At 38.5% G+C, this 22,162-nt stretch overlaps 1 protein-coding gene across 1 annotated transcript in view; it reads right to left on the bottom strand.

Annotated features, from left to right (window-relative positions):
- CCSER2 (coiled-coil serine rich protein 2) overlaps positions 1 to 15,144 on the bottom strand; it is a 125,332-nt gene extending 110,188 nt beyond the window's left edge. Inside the window, 1 exon segment of the mRNA XM_032491609.1 lies at positions 14,894 to 15,144. The gene's annotated coding sequence lies outside the window, so the exon portion shown is untranslated.
- Between the last annotated feature and the right edge of the window lie 7,018 nt (positions 15,145 to 22,162).

Below are 22,162 nucleotides of genomic sequence, written 5' to 3'. Positions count from 1 at the left end.
ACAGAACAGAAAACATCAGAAGGCGTTACACATAGTGAAGGTATTTCGTGACCCTTTTGTTTCAGTCATGTGTATGTGTGTGCAGCATGTAAAACATTCTGAACGTTGTAAGTTTTAAAATACCCAAGGATAAAACATTTTATTGCAATGTCTAAGAACTTTTCCTGCACAGGTTTTCCTTAAAATGTAAAGACCTTACCAACACACTTTCGTATTTACAGAAAACCTTATACCCTGACTGCCACTCATCCAGAGGGCTGCTCCCCTAATTCTTCCCCTTCCCCCAGTGCTTCTCCCCCATAACCAGCTGACCTGAGTAGACACGGTCACTTGATGGCCAGTATACAGAACTGTATATCTTGGGGCCCCGTTCACTCACATCCTCTCCCTCACCTCACATTCAAGATTTAGCCTCTTCACCCTGAAAAGGAATGTGCGCACACAAGTCACCAGTTTGTCTGTCTTCACTCTCATGAGTAATCCCACCCCATACAATCGCTTACTCTAGCACTAACTGTAGAATTTTCTGCAGTAATGAAAGTGTTTGACATCTGCCCTGTCCAGTACAGTAGCCACTAGCTCTTGAGCCTTAGAATGTGACTATGGTGACTAAGGAACTGAATTTTTATTTAATTTTAACTCATTTAACTTCAAATAGCTACACGTGGCTAGATGCTACCATAATGGACAGCACAATCTTACACACAAACATAAAAACAAAGTATTTATCCATCTCTCTTTCTGTCGTCTCAGAATTCTTCCCCAGTTACTATTTCAGAGAAAAAAAATCCTCTTGTTTATTTTCACTCCACTTATAAATCAAAACCTTAAGGAACAGGAGCTAGCTATGCAAAGAGTACTCTGGAGCAATGAAAAGCCACTGAAGGTTACAAGTAGGAGAGTGACATGATGTGATTTCGTTCCTAAAAGATCACTCTGGCTGTTATGTGAGAATGAATTGAAAGGGAGAAACCAAGGAAGCAGGGGAATCAGTTAAGAATCTAGGCAGAAAGGAATCCAGATGAGATATGATGATGGACAGGTAGGCTGAAGTCGATGGACAGAAAGGAGTAGAAGAGTTCAAGATGAATGGGGGAGACAGGAGCTACAGCACTTGATGGGTTAAACGGGAAGGGATAACCAGGGAGTTCGAAATTTGCAGATACTAACTACTATATATAAAATAGATAAATAACAAGTTTATACTGTACAGCACAGGGAACTATACAATACCTTGTAGTAACCTATAATGAAAATGAATACATGTATGTATATGTATCACTGAAACATTATGCTGCACACCAGAAATTGACACAACATTGTAAACTGACTATACTTCAATTTAAAAGAAAAAAACGCACCCCCCCATCCCTATTCTTAGAAAATACACGTCACAGTATTTAGGGGTAAAGCTTCACAGTGTATACAACTTACTCTCCAATGCTTGGCACGTGTGTGTGCGCATATGCAAGAACATATGTACATACAGACAATTATGTACACATATACATATATATGTACATGTGCGAGAGAGCAAATGATAAGCTTAGGTGAATCTGGATAAAGATTATTTAGATATTCTTTGTACTATTCTTACTCTTGCCATTTTTCTGAATATGAAATTATTTCCTATTAAAAAAATTTTTTAAGCCATCAGTCCTAGATTTCTTTTATTCGTGCTAGATAATTTCAATTCTTTTCAACCCATCTTATATATATTTTCCCCCAAGCAGCCATCTTGTCTTTTCCATCACTCAGAGCAGTGTCCCCACCAGGGAGACAATCAAACACATCAGCTCTACAAAGAGATGGTGTAACAAGAGGTGAGGACTCTGACAACAAGCTTCTTGCAATTTGCAATCTCCCATGAAGTATATCTATATTTCTGCTCTCTGGAATGTTCTATGCCCTATGTCCTGAAGGCTGCTACATGACAGCTCTCTGCTCAAAATGCCCACTCACCACGTTGGTCTACCCTGAGAACACCCTCTGAAGACTTTTTTCTTTCTTTCTTACCTCCTCCACAAAAGAGCTCCCTAGGCAGGACAATATAAGCCAAAATGATACACACACCCCTCTCTAAACTTCAAAAGGCTACAATACAGAATGCTCATATAGATTTTCCAAGGTAATTTCCAAGTGAGAATCTAGTGCCAGCCTCATAAACCCTAAACTTATCAGAATGTAGGTAAAGATCAACAATGCAGCAACAACAAACACTAACAAAAATACACTTGACACTCCTGCAAAATATTCACAACATGTAAAACTCAATATTCTGAAATATGTGCTAAATCATCCAGAATACCAGGGGCTCACGTTTTAAAGTGCTTTTTTCTGCAAATTTGGACTTCTTTAAATGTTACAAGCAAGACAAATTTTAAAATCTGTGAGCAAACCAAGAAAAGAAATCCAAGAAACTAAAGAGTTCTTCTGTGACTATATTTGGGTTCAGAAAAATAATGATTCAATACTTAATGACCTGTGCTTATGAAACATACTAGAGGACGTAGAGGTAAAGTGATTACGTTACCACATCTGCAGCATCAGCATATTAAGCTGGCATCTTCCAGGGAACATGTAACAATGGTATCAGGAGCCTCTCCTGGGTATCAATTGACAGTTAAACAGTATCTCTTCAAAGTACTACTCAAATGTATCAGCTTACAATTCCCCACACTAAAGCTCCCATTGTCATCTGTTCTGTTTCAAGATCTTCCTATACTTAACTGCTCCTTAACTGGCTTTTGGACACAAAGCATTCAAGTGTTGCTGTCAAACTTTTCATCTCTTTCCTAGCTCATTAAGGAAATGTCCTACAAGATTATTTCTTGCACTTATCTTTTCTTGCTTTCCTCACTACTCCTTACAAATCATATTTCTGACCCTTAAGCAAACGTCTTGTAAAAAGCGTAAATTTCCTAATAAGGCTGCCTAACAGAGATATTTAGCAAACTGACCTTTAATGGATACACAAGGTTTAGTCTATGGTTCAAGCACTATTCTAGGGTGGCAGACCCAAAACTATTTTACCTTTGGCATTCCTATAAGACACAACCAACATGCATTTCCTACAGAATATCCAGGACCAAGCAGAAGACTTACTTTCAAAGGGGCTTTTTACAATGGTCCACTCAGGATATTAGAGCCTGGCCCAAGGAAACAGTAAAGGGAAAGGAGAGGGAACAAACAGCTCTATCAGCAAAATTTGACCGCTGAAGGAAATGAGGGATAGGAGGATAGAAAGATAATTTCCAGGTTTATAATTTTGGTAACTGAGTGACTGACAGCATCACTAACCAAGACAGGAAATGAAGTGAATGCATTAATCTGGAGAAGACCATGTACTTAATTTTTGATGTTTTAAGTTTCAGGTTTTTCACTAAACGATCATATGGGCGTTCTAAATAGCAAACTTAAGGACTGGAATGCTCAAGAAAGAAACTGGGCTGCAAACATGAACACAGAGATGAGATCATGAAAAGTAACATGTGTTCAAGAAAGCATAACAGAATGAAGAAAAAAGAGAGCAAGCTGAAACCCCAGGAAATATGAACATTAGTTATGACAGGTGAGAAAGAAGAGGTAAGAATGAGAAAGACGAGAGAGTGTTACCATGGAAAGCGAAGGAAAAGAGGGCGTCAGGAACATGTGCACGATCATCTGAACGGTTCACACGCAGGATTTAACAATTAGGAACTATGTCCAAGGACAGATACAATTTCAGTAAGCAGAGGAAGCAAGAGTAAAAACACCGTCTTGGGCCAGGGGAAACAAAAAAAGGACGAGTGTGAAGTATATTTGGAACAGAACGTAAAAGAGTTTTGCTGGAATGGAAGGTTCACGTAGCAGAAGGCAAGAAACAAAGTCTGGGCCAAAGGCTTCGCATTCCAGATTTTTGTTCTAGTTTAGATTTCATTCTGTGAGAAAGAAGTTAAGCCCAGTAACCTTTTTTTTTTTTTTTTCCTTTTTGAGACAACTACTCTAAGTGACAGCATCCATGAAGAACCAGAATGACAAGAGAGTTACGGCAGAACAAGCTGTTAAGCACTCTTATAATTATTTAAACATAGTAATGAGGGCCTGAAAGAGGCTGGCAGTAGACAAAGTAAGAATTACAAGGAACATGAAAGAGAGATTCTCTAATCCCAGGGTGCCCTAGATATTCTACTATTACTATATTATTCTACTCATCACATTGCATTATAATCATTCATGGACTGAGATCTTCTCTCATTCGGCCTCTCATCACTAGTACTAACAAACAGGAACACAGGAAGTGGCCAAAAATTTTTTCATTGACTTACAATAGAACTCAGTAATGATACAGAAGTGACACTTAAATTTAGTTATGGCAGAAAAACCTTAGTGACTTATAAGATGGTGATATAGAAAACTCTAATGGAGAAGTCAAGATGGAGTGTAGGGAATGAGTTTAAGATATTTTTAGGGTTGAGGGGGGTGTGTCTAAGGACAATATCCAAATAGAAATATCAAAGAGAAAAAATGAAACCATTAGAGAAAAAAAATGCAGGGATTAGAGGCACTGACCGTCCATGCAGCCAAAAATCAGAGTATAAGTTATAGTCAGTCCTCCCTGTACTTAGTCCCTCTGTATCCACCAATTTTACCAATCACAATCATGCAGTACTATAGTATCTACTACTGAAAAAAAAAAATCCATGCATAAGTTGACCCACGCAATTCAAACTTGTGTTGCTCAAAGGTAAAGTGCATTCAGATATTCAGACAAAGAGAAATTTGAGATAATGAAATCATCAACAAATCTTATTATTGACTCCTAAGAACAAACACTTAATAAAATACCAATTTCCTAAGACATTTTAGGGGTATAACTCTGTCTTTGCGAATGCTATCTGAATTGCTTATTTGCATATTCTGTATAAGTTAAATTGATGTAAAAGCCCAACCAAATAGGTCAATCAAAACTGAGTCAATACTGAATAATTATTTGCTTTACTTGATCATTCATTCAACAATTTATTGAGTGACTATCAGTTTGATTTGGAGCAAGGAGGACCAAATACAAAGCAAATAAAGTAAAATACAGCACATACTACAACAAAATAACTGCAAAATGTAAAGGAAGACAGGTAACAGAGAACAGAGATAAAATGGAGAATGGTTAGATGATGAAAATACACCTAGAAGCTGTCCTGGAAGAGGAGACATCTATGCTGAGCTTTTTAAAAAGATGAAGTGTTTTAACAAGATAGCTAAGAAGTTGAATGGTTTTCTGAAAGAAACAAATAGCATGTACAAAGGCACGGAGACGTCAAAGAGGGGCTCATCTTCGTGGAACCATGACAGAAGATGAGGGCCACAGCTCATGGGGGACTTTCTGTGCACTGATAAGAAATCTGACCCTTATCCTGTAGTCCTGTGCTCAGAAACATCAGATGTGCATTAGAATCCCCTAGGGATCCCCTAAAGCGAGAGTGCAAGTGCAGACAGGAGGCGGAAAAGAAGAGGGGGAACTAACTTCCGTCGACAAGGAGCCACAGAAGGTTTTAAAATAATAACAGAATCTGTTTCAAGTATCCAGTAGTCAGTAGCATGGATGAGTGACTAAGGGAAGAAAATCTAGAGGAAAACCAATGAAGATTAAGAAGTGACTGCAATAATGCTCCAGCACTCAATATTGACAAATACTTACTCAAACGTAAGTGAACCACAGAAAGAAGCACATAAAGTGCTATAAAAACTGTAATATGGGCTTTCAACATCAGTTTCTGAACTCATCTCAGATAACAACTCAATAATTAGAAGCAATTACAGTAAAAGTGCAGTCAGGGACATTAGAAAAAAGAATGGGAAAAAGAGAGGCCATCGAGTTTTCCCCTTAGAAGTATTCCATTTATTCCATTTAACGTAAAAGGTTTTTTCCTATTTTTTTTTTCTTTTTTAAAAAAGTACTTCATAATATAGCGGGCAGAGACTATCGAATCAAAATTCTGAACCTATCACATGGCTACTGCTGAGAACGATAATCAGGGAAAAGTTACCAGAGAAAAATAGGTTAACAACAACAACAACAAACAAAAGACCATTTAACAGATTCCTAGTAATTCATAAACAGATTTTGTTACCCACATATAAAAACTACCATTTTAAACTGATGAAAATTCACCAAGTTGGGGAGAGGGGATGTTCTTTAACACCTCTCTCCACTAGCCACTGTCCTCTTTTGAAAGAATAGGTCAATACACATTGACATAACAATAATAATGTTAGTCCCTGGGGTCACAGATTAAGATAAAGTTAATTTCATTTATTTTTCAAAGAAACGTCTTATAATATTTTTCTCCTCTCTCTACTGGATCATTCTATCAGCTACAAATACTTTTTATTTATACAAATGTACTGGAAAAGACCCATCTTTAAAAAAATAAAAATTCCTTGACTCCACATCCCCTCTAGCTATCACCCTGTTTTTCTCAGTTTCATTTTATAGTAAACTCCTTAAAAGAATCGGCTGTCTCCGATGCGTCTCCTACAGTCCTCTCTTAAAACCTTCTCCAAAGAAGTTGTCATCTCCATTAGTCCACCATGAATAAGTTAAGGTCACCAATGATTTTCATACTGTTAAATCTAAGTCACATCTTAGTCCTCGATCTAACAGCAGCTGACTTCCTCCTTAAAATATTTCACTTGACTTCAGGGATAGGACTTACTCTTAATTCTCCTCCTTCGGAGGGCGCGTCTTACCCTCCTTTACTAGCTCGAGCTCTAACTCTCCATCTTCCAGTCTCTCTCTGTGTGCTAGCATTACAGAACCCCAAGCAAAGTATCTGAACTTCTTCTCCAGTCGCACTCACTCCCTAGAGTATCTTAGTCAGCTCCAACGGTATTAAATACTATCTCTATGTCAATGACTGGAAATTTGTATCTCCAGCCCCACCTCTGACCTGACTTGCAGACTCATGTATAGCCAGATGTTTGGGCAGTATCTTCACTTGGACTGCTAACTTAGCATGGCCAAAACTGAACTCATTCCTTCCGCCTAAAACCTGCTTCTTCCCCAGTCTTCCTCATCTCGGTAAATGGCATATCCATTCTTTCAGTTGTTCAGGCCAAAAGCCCACGTACAATCGACCATCAAATTCCGCTGGCTGTGCCTTCAAAATGTATACAGAATGTGAGCACTTCTCCCAACCCTGCCTAAAATCACCATCATCTCCTACCTCAGATTATTGCTGGAACCTGCTGAATTATCTCATTATGCCCCACCTCTGACATTCTCTACATAACAGTTGAGAGGTCTATTTAAAACAAGTCAAAATCCTTCGATGGCTTCCCACCTTTGGAAAAGCCAAAGTTCTATTAGCCTACAAAGCCATATATGATCTATTATGCACTCTCCGCCAACCCCCTATCCCCTCCCTCACCTCTCTGATCTCATCTTCCACCAACCACTCCCCTCAATGCCTCCACTGACCTACTTACTACTCCTCAAACAGGACAAGAATGCTTCAGACAAAAGTCATCTGCACTCTTGTTCCATCTTCCTCAAATGCTCTCTTCCCTAATATCTGCGTAAATTAGACCACAGTCTCATTTCTTCCACATCTCTGCTCAAATACCACTCATCACTCAGTCCTCTCTAGCCGTCCTGTATAAAGCAGCAGCATCCCCCTTGCATGTTCTTTCCACCTCACTCTGCTTTTTTCCCACGGCACTGTAACAGGTGACATATTACATATATACTTATTTATTTTCTGTATCTTATTAGAATGTAAGTTCCACAAGGTCAGAAAATTTGTTTTCTTTGCTGCATCATTACTAGCAAGTGCTCAGCAGGTATGTGTTGAATGGATAGATGGCATGAATGAGGAAAATCCAGGCTCAGGATCTGGTCTCAAAGCCTAGGTTGAAGAAACTTACAGGGGAGAAATTCTCAAGTCTTAAAAAAATGTCAACTGCAAAAGTGGCCACAACAATGGCCAAGTCTACAACTCTAGCTGATGACAAGTCCAGACTATCCTAAAATAAATAAAATAAGCTTGAGAAAAAAAAATTAAACAAAGGAAAGAAGAAAAAATGGCCATCCCTGCTTCCCTATTACTTGTAAATAAGTATCACCTGGATATGTTTCCTGTAAGCTGGCCTACCAAGTCAGACCAAAATATCACTAGACCCATTCTACACATTTAAATAGCTATTATGAATAATCCCTGCTTTTCTAAGCAATGGTCTTCTGAGAACATTGTAACTCCCAACCCTAACACTGGCTGCCAAGACATAATGGTCAGAGAAAGCTCTCAAATTTCCCCAAAGCACTCAGGCTGCAACCAAATATCATTAATATGATGACAATAATTCAAAGTACCTTCTGGTATCCGCCTATCTCCATTAACTCTAGTGCATTCACTAGGGGCTTAGTCATCAACGATTATGGTATCTTTGTATGGGGGGTATGTGCGTGTGTGCGTGTGTGTGTGTGTGAGAGAGAGAGAGGGGGGGGGGGGAGAGAGAGAGAGAGAGAGAGAGAGAGAGAGAGAGAGAGAGAGAGAGAGAATATTCAAAGAAATAGGACCTGGATTTTTTTTTCCTTTCATTTTAAAGAGGAGGTAGATTGCCAGGGAATAGAAAGCATCTGTTAAGATACCAGAGGTCACCTGGGCTCTTCAACATGACACCAGAATAGAGACTGCAGAAGGACCAAACCCTGAGATATCCAGCAATCCTCAGCTAAAGAGCTGTCTTGCATCTCCCATTACCACACACAGAATTGAAGATGCAGGGCAGGAGACCATGCCGAAGTAGACAGCTGGGCGCAGTAATGGGGGAGAGGACAGTGGTAACAACCGTGGAAAGGAGGGGAAGAGGGGAATAATTACCCATGTTTTTTCTCTTTTTTCTCTTCCCACTCTACTTACCAAGCACAGAAACAGGGCACATGCATACTAGGAAAGAGAAGACAGACAGTGAAGGATAAGGATGTGCTGAAGCAAATGATAGCAGAAGAAATCAAGCACAAGCTTCCTAAGTGACTCTTTGAAAAACAGACATATGAAGTGAGTCAGGAACTGACCAAGGAAATTTAAAACAAGTCTCCACACCTTAGATAACTATGGAATTATACAAAGAGAACAGACATTCTAAATTATTTGGAATGATGGTCCTGGGGTTATTTTAAGATCAACAATCCTTAAACATGATCCAAATATTTTCAAACTAACTTACAGATCAACCTGGAAAAGGTGAAAAACTTCAGCTTTCAGGGAAGCAGCCTTTAAGAATCCTCTGGCTTCCCAATGAGTCCAAATCTCAAAATAACCAATTAGAAGTCTTGAAAGTCAGAGAAGTAACTCCCACAGCAGAGGAGTATTCAAGAGCAATGAACTCAGCAGAGAAAAGCTGAAAACTCAGAGATTACACCTATCATGCTCTTGATTGGTCAGTTCACTTAAAAAAGAAAGAAGCATTCTGATTGGTTGCTCTCAATGGGCTGAGTCACACCCCAGCATCAGCACCTGTAGCAAGCAGGTGTTGGAAGCTAAAAGAGGCCACAGGATACTTTGAGAAAGGTACTGGTGTGGGGAGGAACGGGTGTCAGTAAAAATGAAAGGCTATTTAACTCTATACAGCCACTGGCCATCAGCAAATCACACTGGGGCACACCAACCAAAACTGTAGCCTGAAGTGGCGTTCTCTGTTTACTTTTGTGCTAATGCTTCCCTCTCCTTAACACTCCTCAAATCCTGCACTGATGGATCACCCTTCTCCTTGCCAGCTGACAGTCTCTAGAGCTGCTCCTCCTCCAGCCACTCTGATTTTGGTGATTTGGTGTTTCCCACCCCCAGTTCAGTCTCTTGCCATCTTCCCGTATTAGCTCATGCCTTCTACTAAGCCCCTGTCCTTGGCAAGCACATAATCCAGTGGGGGAGGTAGATGTGTCACTGAATTAGGTACAATAAATCACAGTCAGTGCTATGAAGTGCTGTGAGCGCATATTCACCTGTCATTACTCCTTTCTATAACTTCCAAGTCAACAGTCCAGCTTCCCACTCTCCTACCAGTTCCTAAGCCCTGTATCTTTTCATAATACCCTCTGATCTCCACTTTCACTTTGCAGTTCAGGCTTTGTTTCTCATTAGACTTATTTCAACCACCTCTCATCAGAAACACAGTGCAATATATTTCCACAATGCCACATCAGCCATCTGCCTAAAAGATATAAGATACTCTATCATCCCTCTGCTTTGAAACATCTAATATTTTTCTAGTACCTAAGAGATAAAGTTCAAATCCTTGGCAGGGAAAATATGATAATATAATATTCTTTTCAAATAGAGCCCTTTAAAAGCAGGCAGACTGAGTTCTAGCTCCGGTGCTACTAGCTGTGTTACCTTCAGCGGGTCGCTTTACCTCTCTAAGGTTTCTCTTATTTGCAGAATGAGGACATGCAAAGAACCTACTCCTAGGGCTGTTATGAGGATTAAGTTAGAAATTCCATCCAAGTACCAGCAAAACACCCAACATTCAATCAATATTCACTATTACCCCCGGGGACTGTCTCATCTATCTAGAATGCCTCACTCCCCAAAGGAAGCAGATAACGAAGGGTTTGTTTTCACATATTTTAGAATAGTTAACAGTAAGTTAAATCAGAAATGATCGTCTAGTTAATCCTGAACCAACAAAAACTTCAATTAGCCAACATATTGATTTCATGAAACTTTTTCGTTTGTCTAAATTTACTATAATTTATTTAAAAGACAAGTGCCCGTTTATAAAAAAAAAAAAATTACCAGGTTAGTTTCATTTTGTTTTGTTTTCTATTCAAGTTCAGGAAGAAAAGAGGAAGCAGTTTAACAACTGAAACTCACTTAGATATTCATAAGAATGTGTCTCTATAGTATAAAATACACATAAATTAAACCCAATCTCAATTATATGTTATTTGTTAAAGATATATACAAATAACAAAACGAGCTCTAGAAGCTTAAAAAAATAAAAATACGCATCAGATGGTGGAGTAACGTTTGTTCTTGGACCTCACAATCAAAAAATGAAATCAGAAAAAAATTTTTAAGTCAGAGATTTAAAAAAAATTTAAACTGTAAAGTCTACAACAATAAAAATAAAAATAAAACAGATCACAAACATATTTCAAGAGATGAATGTATTTCTGGTGTTAGGTGCTAACAAAAACTGGTAAGATTTCAGTAAATTTATGGGCAAAGGACAAACAAGTTATACAAAGGAGAAAATAAAATTAGAAAAATACTGCATTTCCTTTTCTATTGTGAATAGCAATCTTAGATAGCAGGTACCCTTATATCCATTTGGGGGTGGAGGGGACACTTAATAGGAAAAGCCTGTAAAAGTAAAAAATAAAACTGGTCAACCAAAGTGCTGGAAGCAAATGTAAATCAATACTACCTTTCAGAAATAATCTGACAATATTTTTCAGAAGTGACAAAAATTTTCATAAGTTTTGATCTTCTAATCCCCCTTCTGGGACTTTAGCCTAAATGAAGGGAGCAAAACCAAGGACATCTACATGTTAACTGCATCCTCTGAAAAATGGGAAGCAGTTTGGATGTCCAATTATTAAAAATAAGTAAATCAACTCACTGTAACACTGTATAATAATTTAAATGTATAAAAACTATAGCAATAAGAAAACATTAAATATGAAAGCAAATATTAAACATTTTATTTATGCTTTGATTGCATTACAAAATCAGGTATCTATGACAAGAAATAAATAAAAAAAATTTATTTTGATTTTTTTTTCTTATTTCTTTGACCATTAAGTTGCCTGCTGGAACTGACCTGGCCTACCACAGTAAGTACACATTTCAAAACTAACTTTTCAGAGGCATAAAACCACAATTTTTCTTTCCCCCAAAATCTATCACATAGGAGAAATCAGATAGGTTCTTCTCACATACAGACTAGCCATACATGTAATTTCAGCCATGCTATTAGCTAGCTGTAACCTTATTTTATTAAAAAAAAAATCTCATTTTACCATCAAAATGTAACTGTATGTGGGGTCTCCATATGGTGAGCAGAAGCCACTTATTATGGGACATCTGGACAGCGTGCCCCAAGCACTGTCAAAAGCTCTCCTGACAAGTGGGATAGTGAAGCTCGGGTTTCTCCTGTATCCCCAAATGAATCATCATGTTTCTTAGCCACTCCAGGGCTCTAAGATCCTGGAGTGGCAGGCAGCAAAGCAGTCAAGGAGGTTCGAAGTGGAAGCTGATCCTCTCCCTCTGAAAATTGGCAACCTCTTCATTTTCCCCCAAAGCACCACAGAATAATGAAAAATACCCAAGCATGACGTAGGAGATGTGGGATCCAGGTGACTCAAAGCAACCTCAAGCAAGTTACTCGCCCTTTGAGGCTTTAGTCGTTTGATGGGTAAAATTTTTGAAGTTGCACCAAATAATCTGTTAATTCTTTCAAGTTCAGTATCCTATTTGTAGACCACTTTAACCAATGGTAGGTCCAACTCTCTCAAAAATCCCCCATTCAGACTGTAAAACAAGACTCAGGAAACTGGGGGCAAGGGCACAGATAGCAAAAGACCCGGACTGTATCCTAGCTCTGTCCCTTTCTACCTACACAACCCTGGCCAAATTTCTTTGTCTCAAAAAAATCCTAAGACTAAAGAAGCAGCAATCCTTACTGGTCATACCCTTTTTATTCTGGTGTCATAAAACATTGTTTTTTCCTGCCGTAAGTGGGGTTTCATCCCTAATCAGCAACAATTTTGACTTCATTCTTGGAAATTTTAAAGTACCTTGTGCAATTTTCTCTTCTAAGTTTTCTAACATGGAAAGAGGTAGTACTCTATCTTAAAGCTCTATTCAAGATTAGGAGCATTCCTCAAAAATGTAGTCAATAAACAGTTTGTGAGCACCTGTGCTGTACAATAGCATGTGTTAGAGTTGCAAAGGTCCCTTCCCTTAAGAAGCCCAAAAGTCTGGTGGAGACAGACATATTAACAAATCATTAACTACCAATTGACAAATGCTAACTGCAGAATGTACAAGGTACTAATGGATCAGTGGAGACAAGGAGGTTAAGATGCCTGGAAAAGAATCAGAGGTGATATTTTGGTCAGGTTCTGAAGGGCAAGTTGTTTACTAGAGAAGAATTCTCTAAAGAGGCAATAGTGTAAAACCACAAAGGAAGATGTCATCTTCAGAGAAATCTAAGTAGTCTTTGTATGGAGAGGACAGGCAAAAAAATGGCAGAAGATAAAATTAGAAACGGACGGGGGAAGGCTATAGCTCAGTGGTAGAGTGTGTGGTTAGCATGCACGAGGTCCTGGGTTCAATCCCCAGTACCTCTGTTAAAAAAAGAAAGAAAACAGACAGACAGACAGACAGATAAGTACCAGAAATTGTGAAGGACTTTGACTTCTATCAAATACAGATTATGAAGAGTCACTGATGGACTTTTAAACACGGAATCAAAGTCCCCTTCTTCCACCAAAGAAGTTCAGTCAAGACAGCAAACAAAATGCAGGTCTGGATGTGGAGAGGCAGAATAAATTTTTTGCTGTGTTTTTTTACAATGAAGAGTTCTTGCTGTTCAGGATGGCATGTAGCAGTTTCTTACTATGGCATAATAATACTACGCTTAAGTTAAAACAGTATGAATTACAGCTAAAGGGGTCAAGAAAGTGTGTGTTTACCTAAAAATTATTTGACATGAGTGTTGTTGAGAACACTAAGAAAAACAAAAAAATAAGAAAATGCTAAGTAATAAACGAAGAGAGGTAAATAGAAACAACATCTGAGAAGACTGATTTCAAGCAAAACATTCAGGAATGTTTAAATCCTTATAATGCATCGATTACAGATAAGACATGGGTTTTGTGACTATCATTAGAAGGCGAGTATCTCAAATTCCTTCTGGTTAAAGAAGAGGTACCACCACCAAATTCTCTTTAAACTAACAGACGATGCTTTAAAAAGAAAATAAAAACCGGGCAAAATTAATAGGTTCCATTAATATTTTAATGCTCAAGAAAAAAAGGAGAAAAGGAATGCCTTTCAAAGAGCTATTTTGAAAAACCTAAGCTCCATTTACCCCACCAAGGGAGTGAAACGTTCACACTGCGATCCGGGATTACCAAGAGTCCCTGCATCAGTAATTTCCACACTGTTCAGGCCTAGACTAGGCACAGCAAGCCTAATTGGCTGGGTAGCCTACGAAGATGAATTTGCAATTATTGAAATCCAAACTCAAGCTTAGCTGTCAAACGCTCTCTCAAAGAAGTCATTCTCTTTTTACCCGACAAAAAAGTAGATGCATTAAAATAATAATAATAATAAAAAATACATATATATATATGTATATATACATATATATATGTATAAAAACAGCAGACGTCTAAAAAGGAGAGAGAAGCATTTGAACCTACAGCAACGGTGTGGTCCACCAAAGTTTTCTCTCAGGATGTGTCTTAGGGTGTGTCTTTGTTTGGGCCCAGTAATTTAAAAATTAAAAAAAAAAAAAAAAAAACAGTCATTCGGGGCACCCAGGTACTTTCCCTTACCAACCCTCACAAGCATCCTGGCTTTGAAATCACGGGGTATCTCTGCCTCGCCCTGATTTCTCCCTAGAGAAGGGCCGCAGCCCCAGCGGCCCAAGGCCCCCTTGCGCCTGTCACAGCCCCTGGGGCGGGGGGCGTCCAGCCTCCAGGCTCCACGGTTGCCCTGCCTCAGGCGGCTCCCGGGGGCCCGAGAGGGTCGCCCCGGGGGGCAGGAGGCCGGAGGGCGTCACGGCCTTATCCCAGGAACCTGGGCCTGGGCCCCGGACCGCGCCCCCCGCCTGGGGCTGCAGCTGGCGCTCGCCCCGCCCGGACTCCGGCCCCTGCTCCCGCCCGGACCCCAGCTCTCACCGTGCGGAGGTCGCGCTGTCTCCTTGGCCGCGGCCCGGCTGCGGGTCGCCCAGAGACCTACAGGCCCAAGGACGGCAGGTGAGGCGAGGGGCCGTCCATCACATCCCCGCCGGCCCCGCCGCCAGATCCGCAGCAGCGAGCATCGGGTCCACGGCCTGAGGGAGCGCCGGACTCCAGAGCCACCGCGCCCCCTCCCTCGGCCGGCGACTGGGACTCCGCCCTCCAGGGCTGGCGCACTGCGCGCGCGCAGCCCCGCCCCCCGGGGCTCCCATGCGCAGGCGCGAGCCTCTCAGAGCTAGGCCCCGCCTTCGGGCCCGCCCCTGCCGTCTGATTCCGGCCTCAGCCCACCTCTGGCGCCGCCCCCGCTCTCTCGCCAGCCTTTCCCAGGCTCCGCCCCCACTTCGGGACACGCCCCCCCCTCCACTGACCTTGCCTCTCTGCCCCCTGACTCAGGCTTTTTGCTCAGCCCAACCTGTGACGCCAGCCTTGGTGGCTTACCCACCTTTAGTCGGCCTCCTGAACCAACATTTGTCGCTTGACAGCGGTCAAACCTGTCATCGCCTCCCAACCCGACCCCGAAAAGTTAGTTGTAGTCTGAGCTTTGGGAGTGACATGAGCTCCCCTCCCACCTTTCGGTAAAGTGGACACCTCCAACATTCTGTGTTTGCAATCCATCCCTGTTCCCTGCCCTCCCATGCTTGTTCTGGGGCATGCCTAAACCACTTACCCTGCCTACCACACCAAAACACGGGATCTTGCTGAGACTGAGGGGAAGGAAGGGGCACCCCTCGAGTTCTGAGAATGAGAACAACTGTGTGACACCATCAATCTGGGTTTCTTTGGCCGGGAACCAGGTCCTCCTTCCCTTTGGGGCATCCATCACCCACAGGCCTACTTTTCCCCGAAGGCTGGGCCTGTTGAATGCCCTTACCTTGGAGGCCTCTTGGGTCTGGCTGGAGCAGCTCTTAATGTGGCAATATACTAGCTGTTATCTGAAATCCTTGTGGGCCACACTTATCAACAGCTCCACTGCAGTAAACTATATTAAGGGAGAATTTCTTGAAAGATATCCATTTCCTCCATGTCTCCAGATCATTGATAATCCGAGGGGAAAAAAAGTGAAAATTACCAGACTGACAAGAGGGGACATGCCTGATTTGTAGAACCACATTTCTCTTAATAATATACTTTATATTTGGAAAATAAAGAGTCGTTCTTTATATCAACTCCTAAAATTAAAGACTGAATTTCTTGGATAGTAAAGTTTTTATTTAAAGTATTGAGAAAGACTAGATCCAGACACTACAATTTATCTTTGGATTAAGTCAGGTCATTAGAAAGGCAAATACCAGACTGAACACTTGAACATATCTCTCAAGAACATCCCTCAAGAAATGCAGTTACTAACTGTACTTTGGAGTTTATGCCATCAGCTAAATTACGAGGTGGTACAAGAAATGTCTCCTTACAGTTTGTATAGGGGAATTGGGGAAGATGCTACATGTTTGACAGCCTGCATATGAGGATCTGGGCAAGGAACATCTCTCGGGTCCCAAAACCAGAGAGAGCTATGCTTCTCCAAACTGCTAGGCTGCTATCTTGTGATTCCCTGAAGACTTAATGTGGTCAAGTTTTCTCTTTTCTTTGGCAGCTCTTGAGTACTGTCACCATTCCTTTCCTCCTCTACAAAGGTTACTAGGTGCTTGCTTTGTGTGAATAGTTCCCAGCTTCCTCTAATTTTCCTTATTGCTATTTAGTCTTTGTCCCAATTTCCTCATTTCTCTGGTCATTATCATGTCATATTAATTCTTTCAAGCTTGTCAAGCTATATAAAAAAAGCTTTTAATATTAAATATAAATATATATATTAAATATAACTAAAATAATATGTTTATATATTTATATATATATTTTATATATATATTATATATATATATAATATATATATATCCTTAGAAGTCTTCTCATCAGTGAGGTTAAGGGTAAAAAGGCAGATCAAGATGAGCAGTTATTCACAAATTTAAGCATGTAACAGAATCACCCGGGGACCTTAGCAAAGCGCAGATTGCTGGGCATCACCCCTAGAGTTTCTGAGTCAGGAGGCCTAGGGTGGTACCCAAGAATCTGTACTTCTAATAAGTTCTCCAGGGAATAATGCCCAGGGACCTCACCTTTAGAGCATTGCACTAAACTTACCTCTTCAACAATCTATGCTACAATCATCCTAATCAGGTAGATGACCATCTCCCAGGAACCCTTGAATAACTGATGGGAGACAGAGGTCTAAGTGTTATGTATTATCATGTGGATAAATATCACAACTGTGGCAGCCTTCAGCACGGGCTAGGCAGCAGAGAACAGCTGAGAAGGCCAGGGCATGACCCCAGCACCATGAGCTGGGGGCATAGAACAGAAGATGAAGAGTCAAGGGCAGATGTATAATATGCTGTGGTGGGAATATTGGTTTGACAAAACTTCCCTGTGTTTTTTGGTTGGGCCTAGTGGTGTCAGGGCACAGAAACTGGGAATCAGATGATGTTTTGGGGATCGCATCCTGGAACTTGCTTATTAAGAAATACAGTATGATAGCACAGAATGCCTGGGGGGTAAGTTGTCTGACTTACAGATGTTTATATGGGTTTGAGTCTAGAGAAGATTCAGAAAGAATGTTTACACACTTGCACTATGCGTTTTTTTTATTAGATTTTTAAAAATATACACAATAGAATCATAATAGAAAAACAAGGAAAAGACTTTTCTCATAATTCTCAAACAAGCACACTTACTACAATCACAATAATATTTCAGTGTATTTTCTTTATTTTATAGACATCCCTAACATGTTTTACTTGTTTGGAGTTAATATTTCTAGGGACTTTCTGCATTTATTTATTTATTGCTTAAATAACACATATTTATTATCTTTGAAAACATGCTCGACATCACTAATCATCAGTGAAATGCAAATCAAAACCACAAAGAGATATCACCTCACACTTCTTAGAAAGGCTATTGTCAAAAAGACAAGAGAGAAAAAAGTGCTGGCAAAGATGTGAAGAAAAGAGAACACTCATGCACTATTGGTGGGAATGTAAATTGGCACAGCCAGTATGGAAAACACTACAGAAGGCCTCAAAAAATTAAAAACGGATCTACCATATGACCCAGCAAACCCACTTCTGGGTGTATATTTGAAGGAAATAAAGCAATATATCGAAGCTATATCTGAACCTCGATGTTAATTGCAGTATAATTCACAATAACCAAGACATGGAACAACCTAAGTGTCCACGACAGATGAATGGATAAGAAAGATGTGAATATTATTCAGCCATAAAAAAGAAAGAAATTCTGTCATTTATGACAACATGGATGGAGCTTGAGGGTATTATGCTAAATAAAGTAAATCAGACAGAGAAAGACAAATACTATATGATCTCACTTACACGTGGAATCTAAAACAGCTAAACTCACAGAAATTGAAACAGAGAGTAAATGGTGGTTGCCAGGGGCCTAGAGGCGGGGGATATGGTCAAAGGGTTCAAACTTCACTTACGTTCTGAGGATCCAATATACAGCATGATGACTATAGTTAACAACAATGTATTATATATCTGAAAATTGTTTTGAGAGTAATATTTTAGTGTTCTCACCATAAAAACAACAACAAAATGGTAATTATGTAAACGATATATTAACTAACCTTACTCTGGTAACCACTTAGCAATATGTATGTAAGTGTATCAGATCATCACATTGTATACCTTAAACATATGCAATGTTATGTATCAATTATATCTCTTTAAAGCTGGGGAGGGGAATAAAAATTTATTATTATCTTAAAATTCTGAAGGGCAGAAGCCTGAAATGGGTCACCCCAGATTAAATCTCCTGTTGCTCAGAGTAAGGAATAAATGCGATTTTCTTTTTTCATATGGCTGTCCAGTTATCTCAACACCATTTGTTAAAATGTACATCTTTTTCAGCAAATGGTACTGGAACAACAGAATATTCACATGGACTGAAAAATCAACCTTGACAGCTACACAAGAATTCAATGTAAAAATTAAAATGTCAAAGCTTATTGTAGAAGAAAACACAGATGATGTTTGCAATTTTGGGATAAGCAAGTATCTCTCAGGCAGAATCCAGAAAACAGTAGACATAAAGAAATAAATTAGTAAATTAGACTTCAGCAAAATCAAGAATCTCTGTTCATCAAAAGACGTAATTAAGAAACTGAATAGGCAAACCAGAGTGGGAGATAGTATTCACAGTATTCACAAGAAAATTGTGAATCTGAAGAATCTGTGAATCTGAAAATAACTTGTATTGAGAATGCTTAAAGAACTCACTTAAATCAATAATGGGAAGATAAATGACTCAAAATTAAAAATGGGCAACAGTCTTGAGTAGACTCCACAGAATGTATGTTAATGAGCACATGAAAAGGTGCTTTAACATCATTAGTCACCAAGGAAGTGAAAATTAAAATCCAATGAGATATCACTTCACACCCACTATAATGGCTAAAAGTTGTCAAAGACTGACAACCCCAAATGCAGGGAAAGAATATAGAGCAGCTGGAACTCTCATACACTGCTGGTGAGAATTTAAAATGATATTACTATTTTGAAGTTCATCTGTCATTTTCTCATAAAGTTAAACATACCCCTGCCCTATAACCAAGCAACTTCCCTTTTAGGTATTTACTCCAGAGAAATGAAAACATAGCCACAAAACGACTTCAGCAAGAATGTTATAAAAGGCCCAAAACTGGAAATAATCACATATTTATGAACAGGTAAATGGATAAACAAATTGTGGTGTATTTATAAATGGAATACTAGGTCAGCATTAAAAAGGAATGAACTACTGATACGTGCAAAAGAAACCAGACACAAAAGAGCACATGCTGTGTGGTTTCACTTATATATGCCAGAACTGGGCATCAAAACAACAGTGGCTGCCTTGAGGGTTGAGCGGGTGGAGTGATGCTGAATGGAAAGTGGCAGAAGAAAACTTTCTGGGTTTCTGGAAATATTATATGTTTTGATTGGTATTGTGGCTTTATTGGTAAATTTGTCAAAAATCATTGACTATATGAATAAAAGCTATGCATTTTATATAATTATACCTCTAATTTTAAAAAGTATTTTTTAAAGTCCATTATTTCCTCACCGATTTGATGTTATCTTTCAGATGCAATCAGTTCTATTTCTGGATTTTTAAGTTCTGTTCCATTGATCTTTCTGAACATTGATGGGCCATTACCAAAATATTTTAAATATGGAAGCTGTATAATATATTCTAATGTCTGGTAAGGTTTGCTTTGAGCTTCTCTGTTACTCTCTTTTTCTTAGGGGTTTTTTTGCTCCTCTGTTCTTTCAAATAAATTTTATAATCAATTTATCTGGTATAAAAAAAATCAGATAGTATTTTTATTGGAATTGCTCTGAATTTATAAATTAATTTAGAGAGAACTGACATCTCTATGAGTTTGAATCTTCCTATCCAGCAACTTGATATGTCTTTCCATTTTTTTTCAAATTCAATTTTGTGATTTCAGAATTATTTTACAGTTTCCTTTTTTGGACATTGTATTTATGCCTTAGTATTTTGTGTACTGAAACAAATGGGGACTTCTTTTCCATTAATGTCTTCTGTTTCTTGTTTGCGTATAAAGGTCTTTAAGTTTCATGTTTTAATTTGATTTTTTAAAAATCTTGTTACTTTACTAAATTTGCTTGTTTGCACCAGAGTTCCCATTAATTCTTTGAGATTTTCTAGATATAGAATTTGTTCTCTGTAAATAGCTCTGGTTAATGCCTCCAACTCTATATTACTCAGTAGAAGGCATGACAGACAGCATCGTTGTTTTGTTCACTTCTTTAGCAGACAAGCTAGTAAGATGCTGATTTTGAGCTACAGTATATATATATATATATGTATGATCATGTTAAGGACATTTTTTAAATCAATTTCTAGTTTGTTGAGTTTTTTGATTTAAAAAAAAAACAAGTAGATGTTGAACCCTGTCAAATGGTTTTTCTACATCTGTGGAGATGATTAAATATTAATGGATTTTCTAATACTGCATTTTTTGGGGGTTCTTGAAATAAACCCCACTTGATCACAATGTATCTCTTACATTTGCTATTAGATTCTATTTTAAGTTCCTTGGGTTGAAATTCTTAAATGAGAATATTATGCGGTTTCCTTTTATTGGAATAAAAATCATTAGAATTTACTCCAAATAAAGTTGAAATGTGTTGGAATAAAAACCTGGCAATCTTTATCAGGTTCGGAGATTGATATTATATGTGCTTCCTAAAAGGAAATGACCTGAAATAGTTTAAGTAGCAATGAAATTATCTGATCTTTAAAGATTATGTAGAATTCCTTTGTGAAATTGTTTGGCTTAGTGATTCTTTGTGTATTAATTTTTGTGACATAATTCTTTAGCCTTTTCATTTATCTTATAATAATTAGTTTGTTTGACTTTCTGTCTCTATTAGGATCAATTTTGACAACTTGTGTTTACCTGGAAACATACCTATTTCTTCTAGGTTTTCACATTTATTTGCATAGAGTTGTATAAAATATTTTCTTCTTAAAAATTTCCTGTTTTTATGCTATTTAGCCTTTTTAGTGTGATTTCTCCCTTTTTAAAGCAGAAGTTAGATAATGATTTATCCCTTTTTATGCTATTTCCTACCTATATTTTTGAGTTCTCCCTTTTTTTTTTTAAAGCTGAAGTTAGCTAGTGGTTTGTGTATTTTGTTGTGTTTTTCAAACAACCAGCTTTTGGACTCATTAGTTCTACTCTTTTCTGATTATATATTAACATTTATAATTTTCTTTACTAATTCCTTTCTTCTTTCTTTTAGTTTTCTTTTTTCCTAGCTTTCCATTTTGGATATTAAATTTATTTATATTGATGTTTTCATTTTTATTGCACCAGATACTTAAAGCTATAAGTCTTCCTGTAATGACTGCTTTAGTGGTATCACAGAGATTCTATGTCATGTTTTCATTATTATTATTATTTTAAAGAAATTCTGCAATTTTATTTTTTATTTTTCCTTTGATCCAATAGTTGTTTAATGGTGTTTTTAAATTACCAGGAAAAAGGAAATTTTCAATTTTTAAGAAATTTTGTTATTAATTTCTAAAAGTTTTATTATGTTATGTTCAGAGAATTTTTTTGTATATTTCTATTCTTTGGAATTTCTTGAGATTTTCTTCATGACCTAATATTTGGATATT

This window comes from Camelus ferus, chromosome 11, assembly GCF_009834535.1.
Source record: "Camelus ferus isolate YT-003-E chromosome 11, BCGSAC_Cfer_1.0, whole genome shotgun sequence".
Lineage (NCBI taxonomy): Eukaryota > Metazoa > Chordata > Mammalia > Artiodactyla > Camelidae > Camelus > Camelus ferus.
The sequence above is the reverse complement of the archived record's forward strand: the minus strand, read 5'-3'. Positions and strand labels throughout refer to the sequence as shown.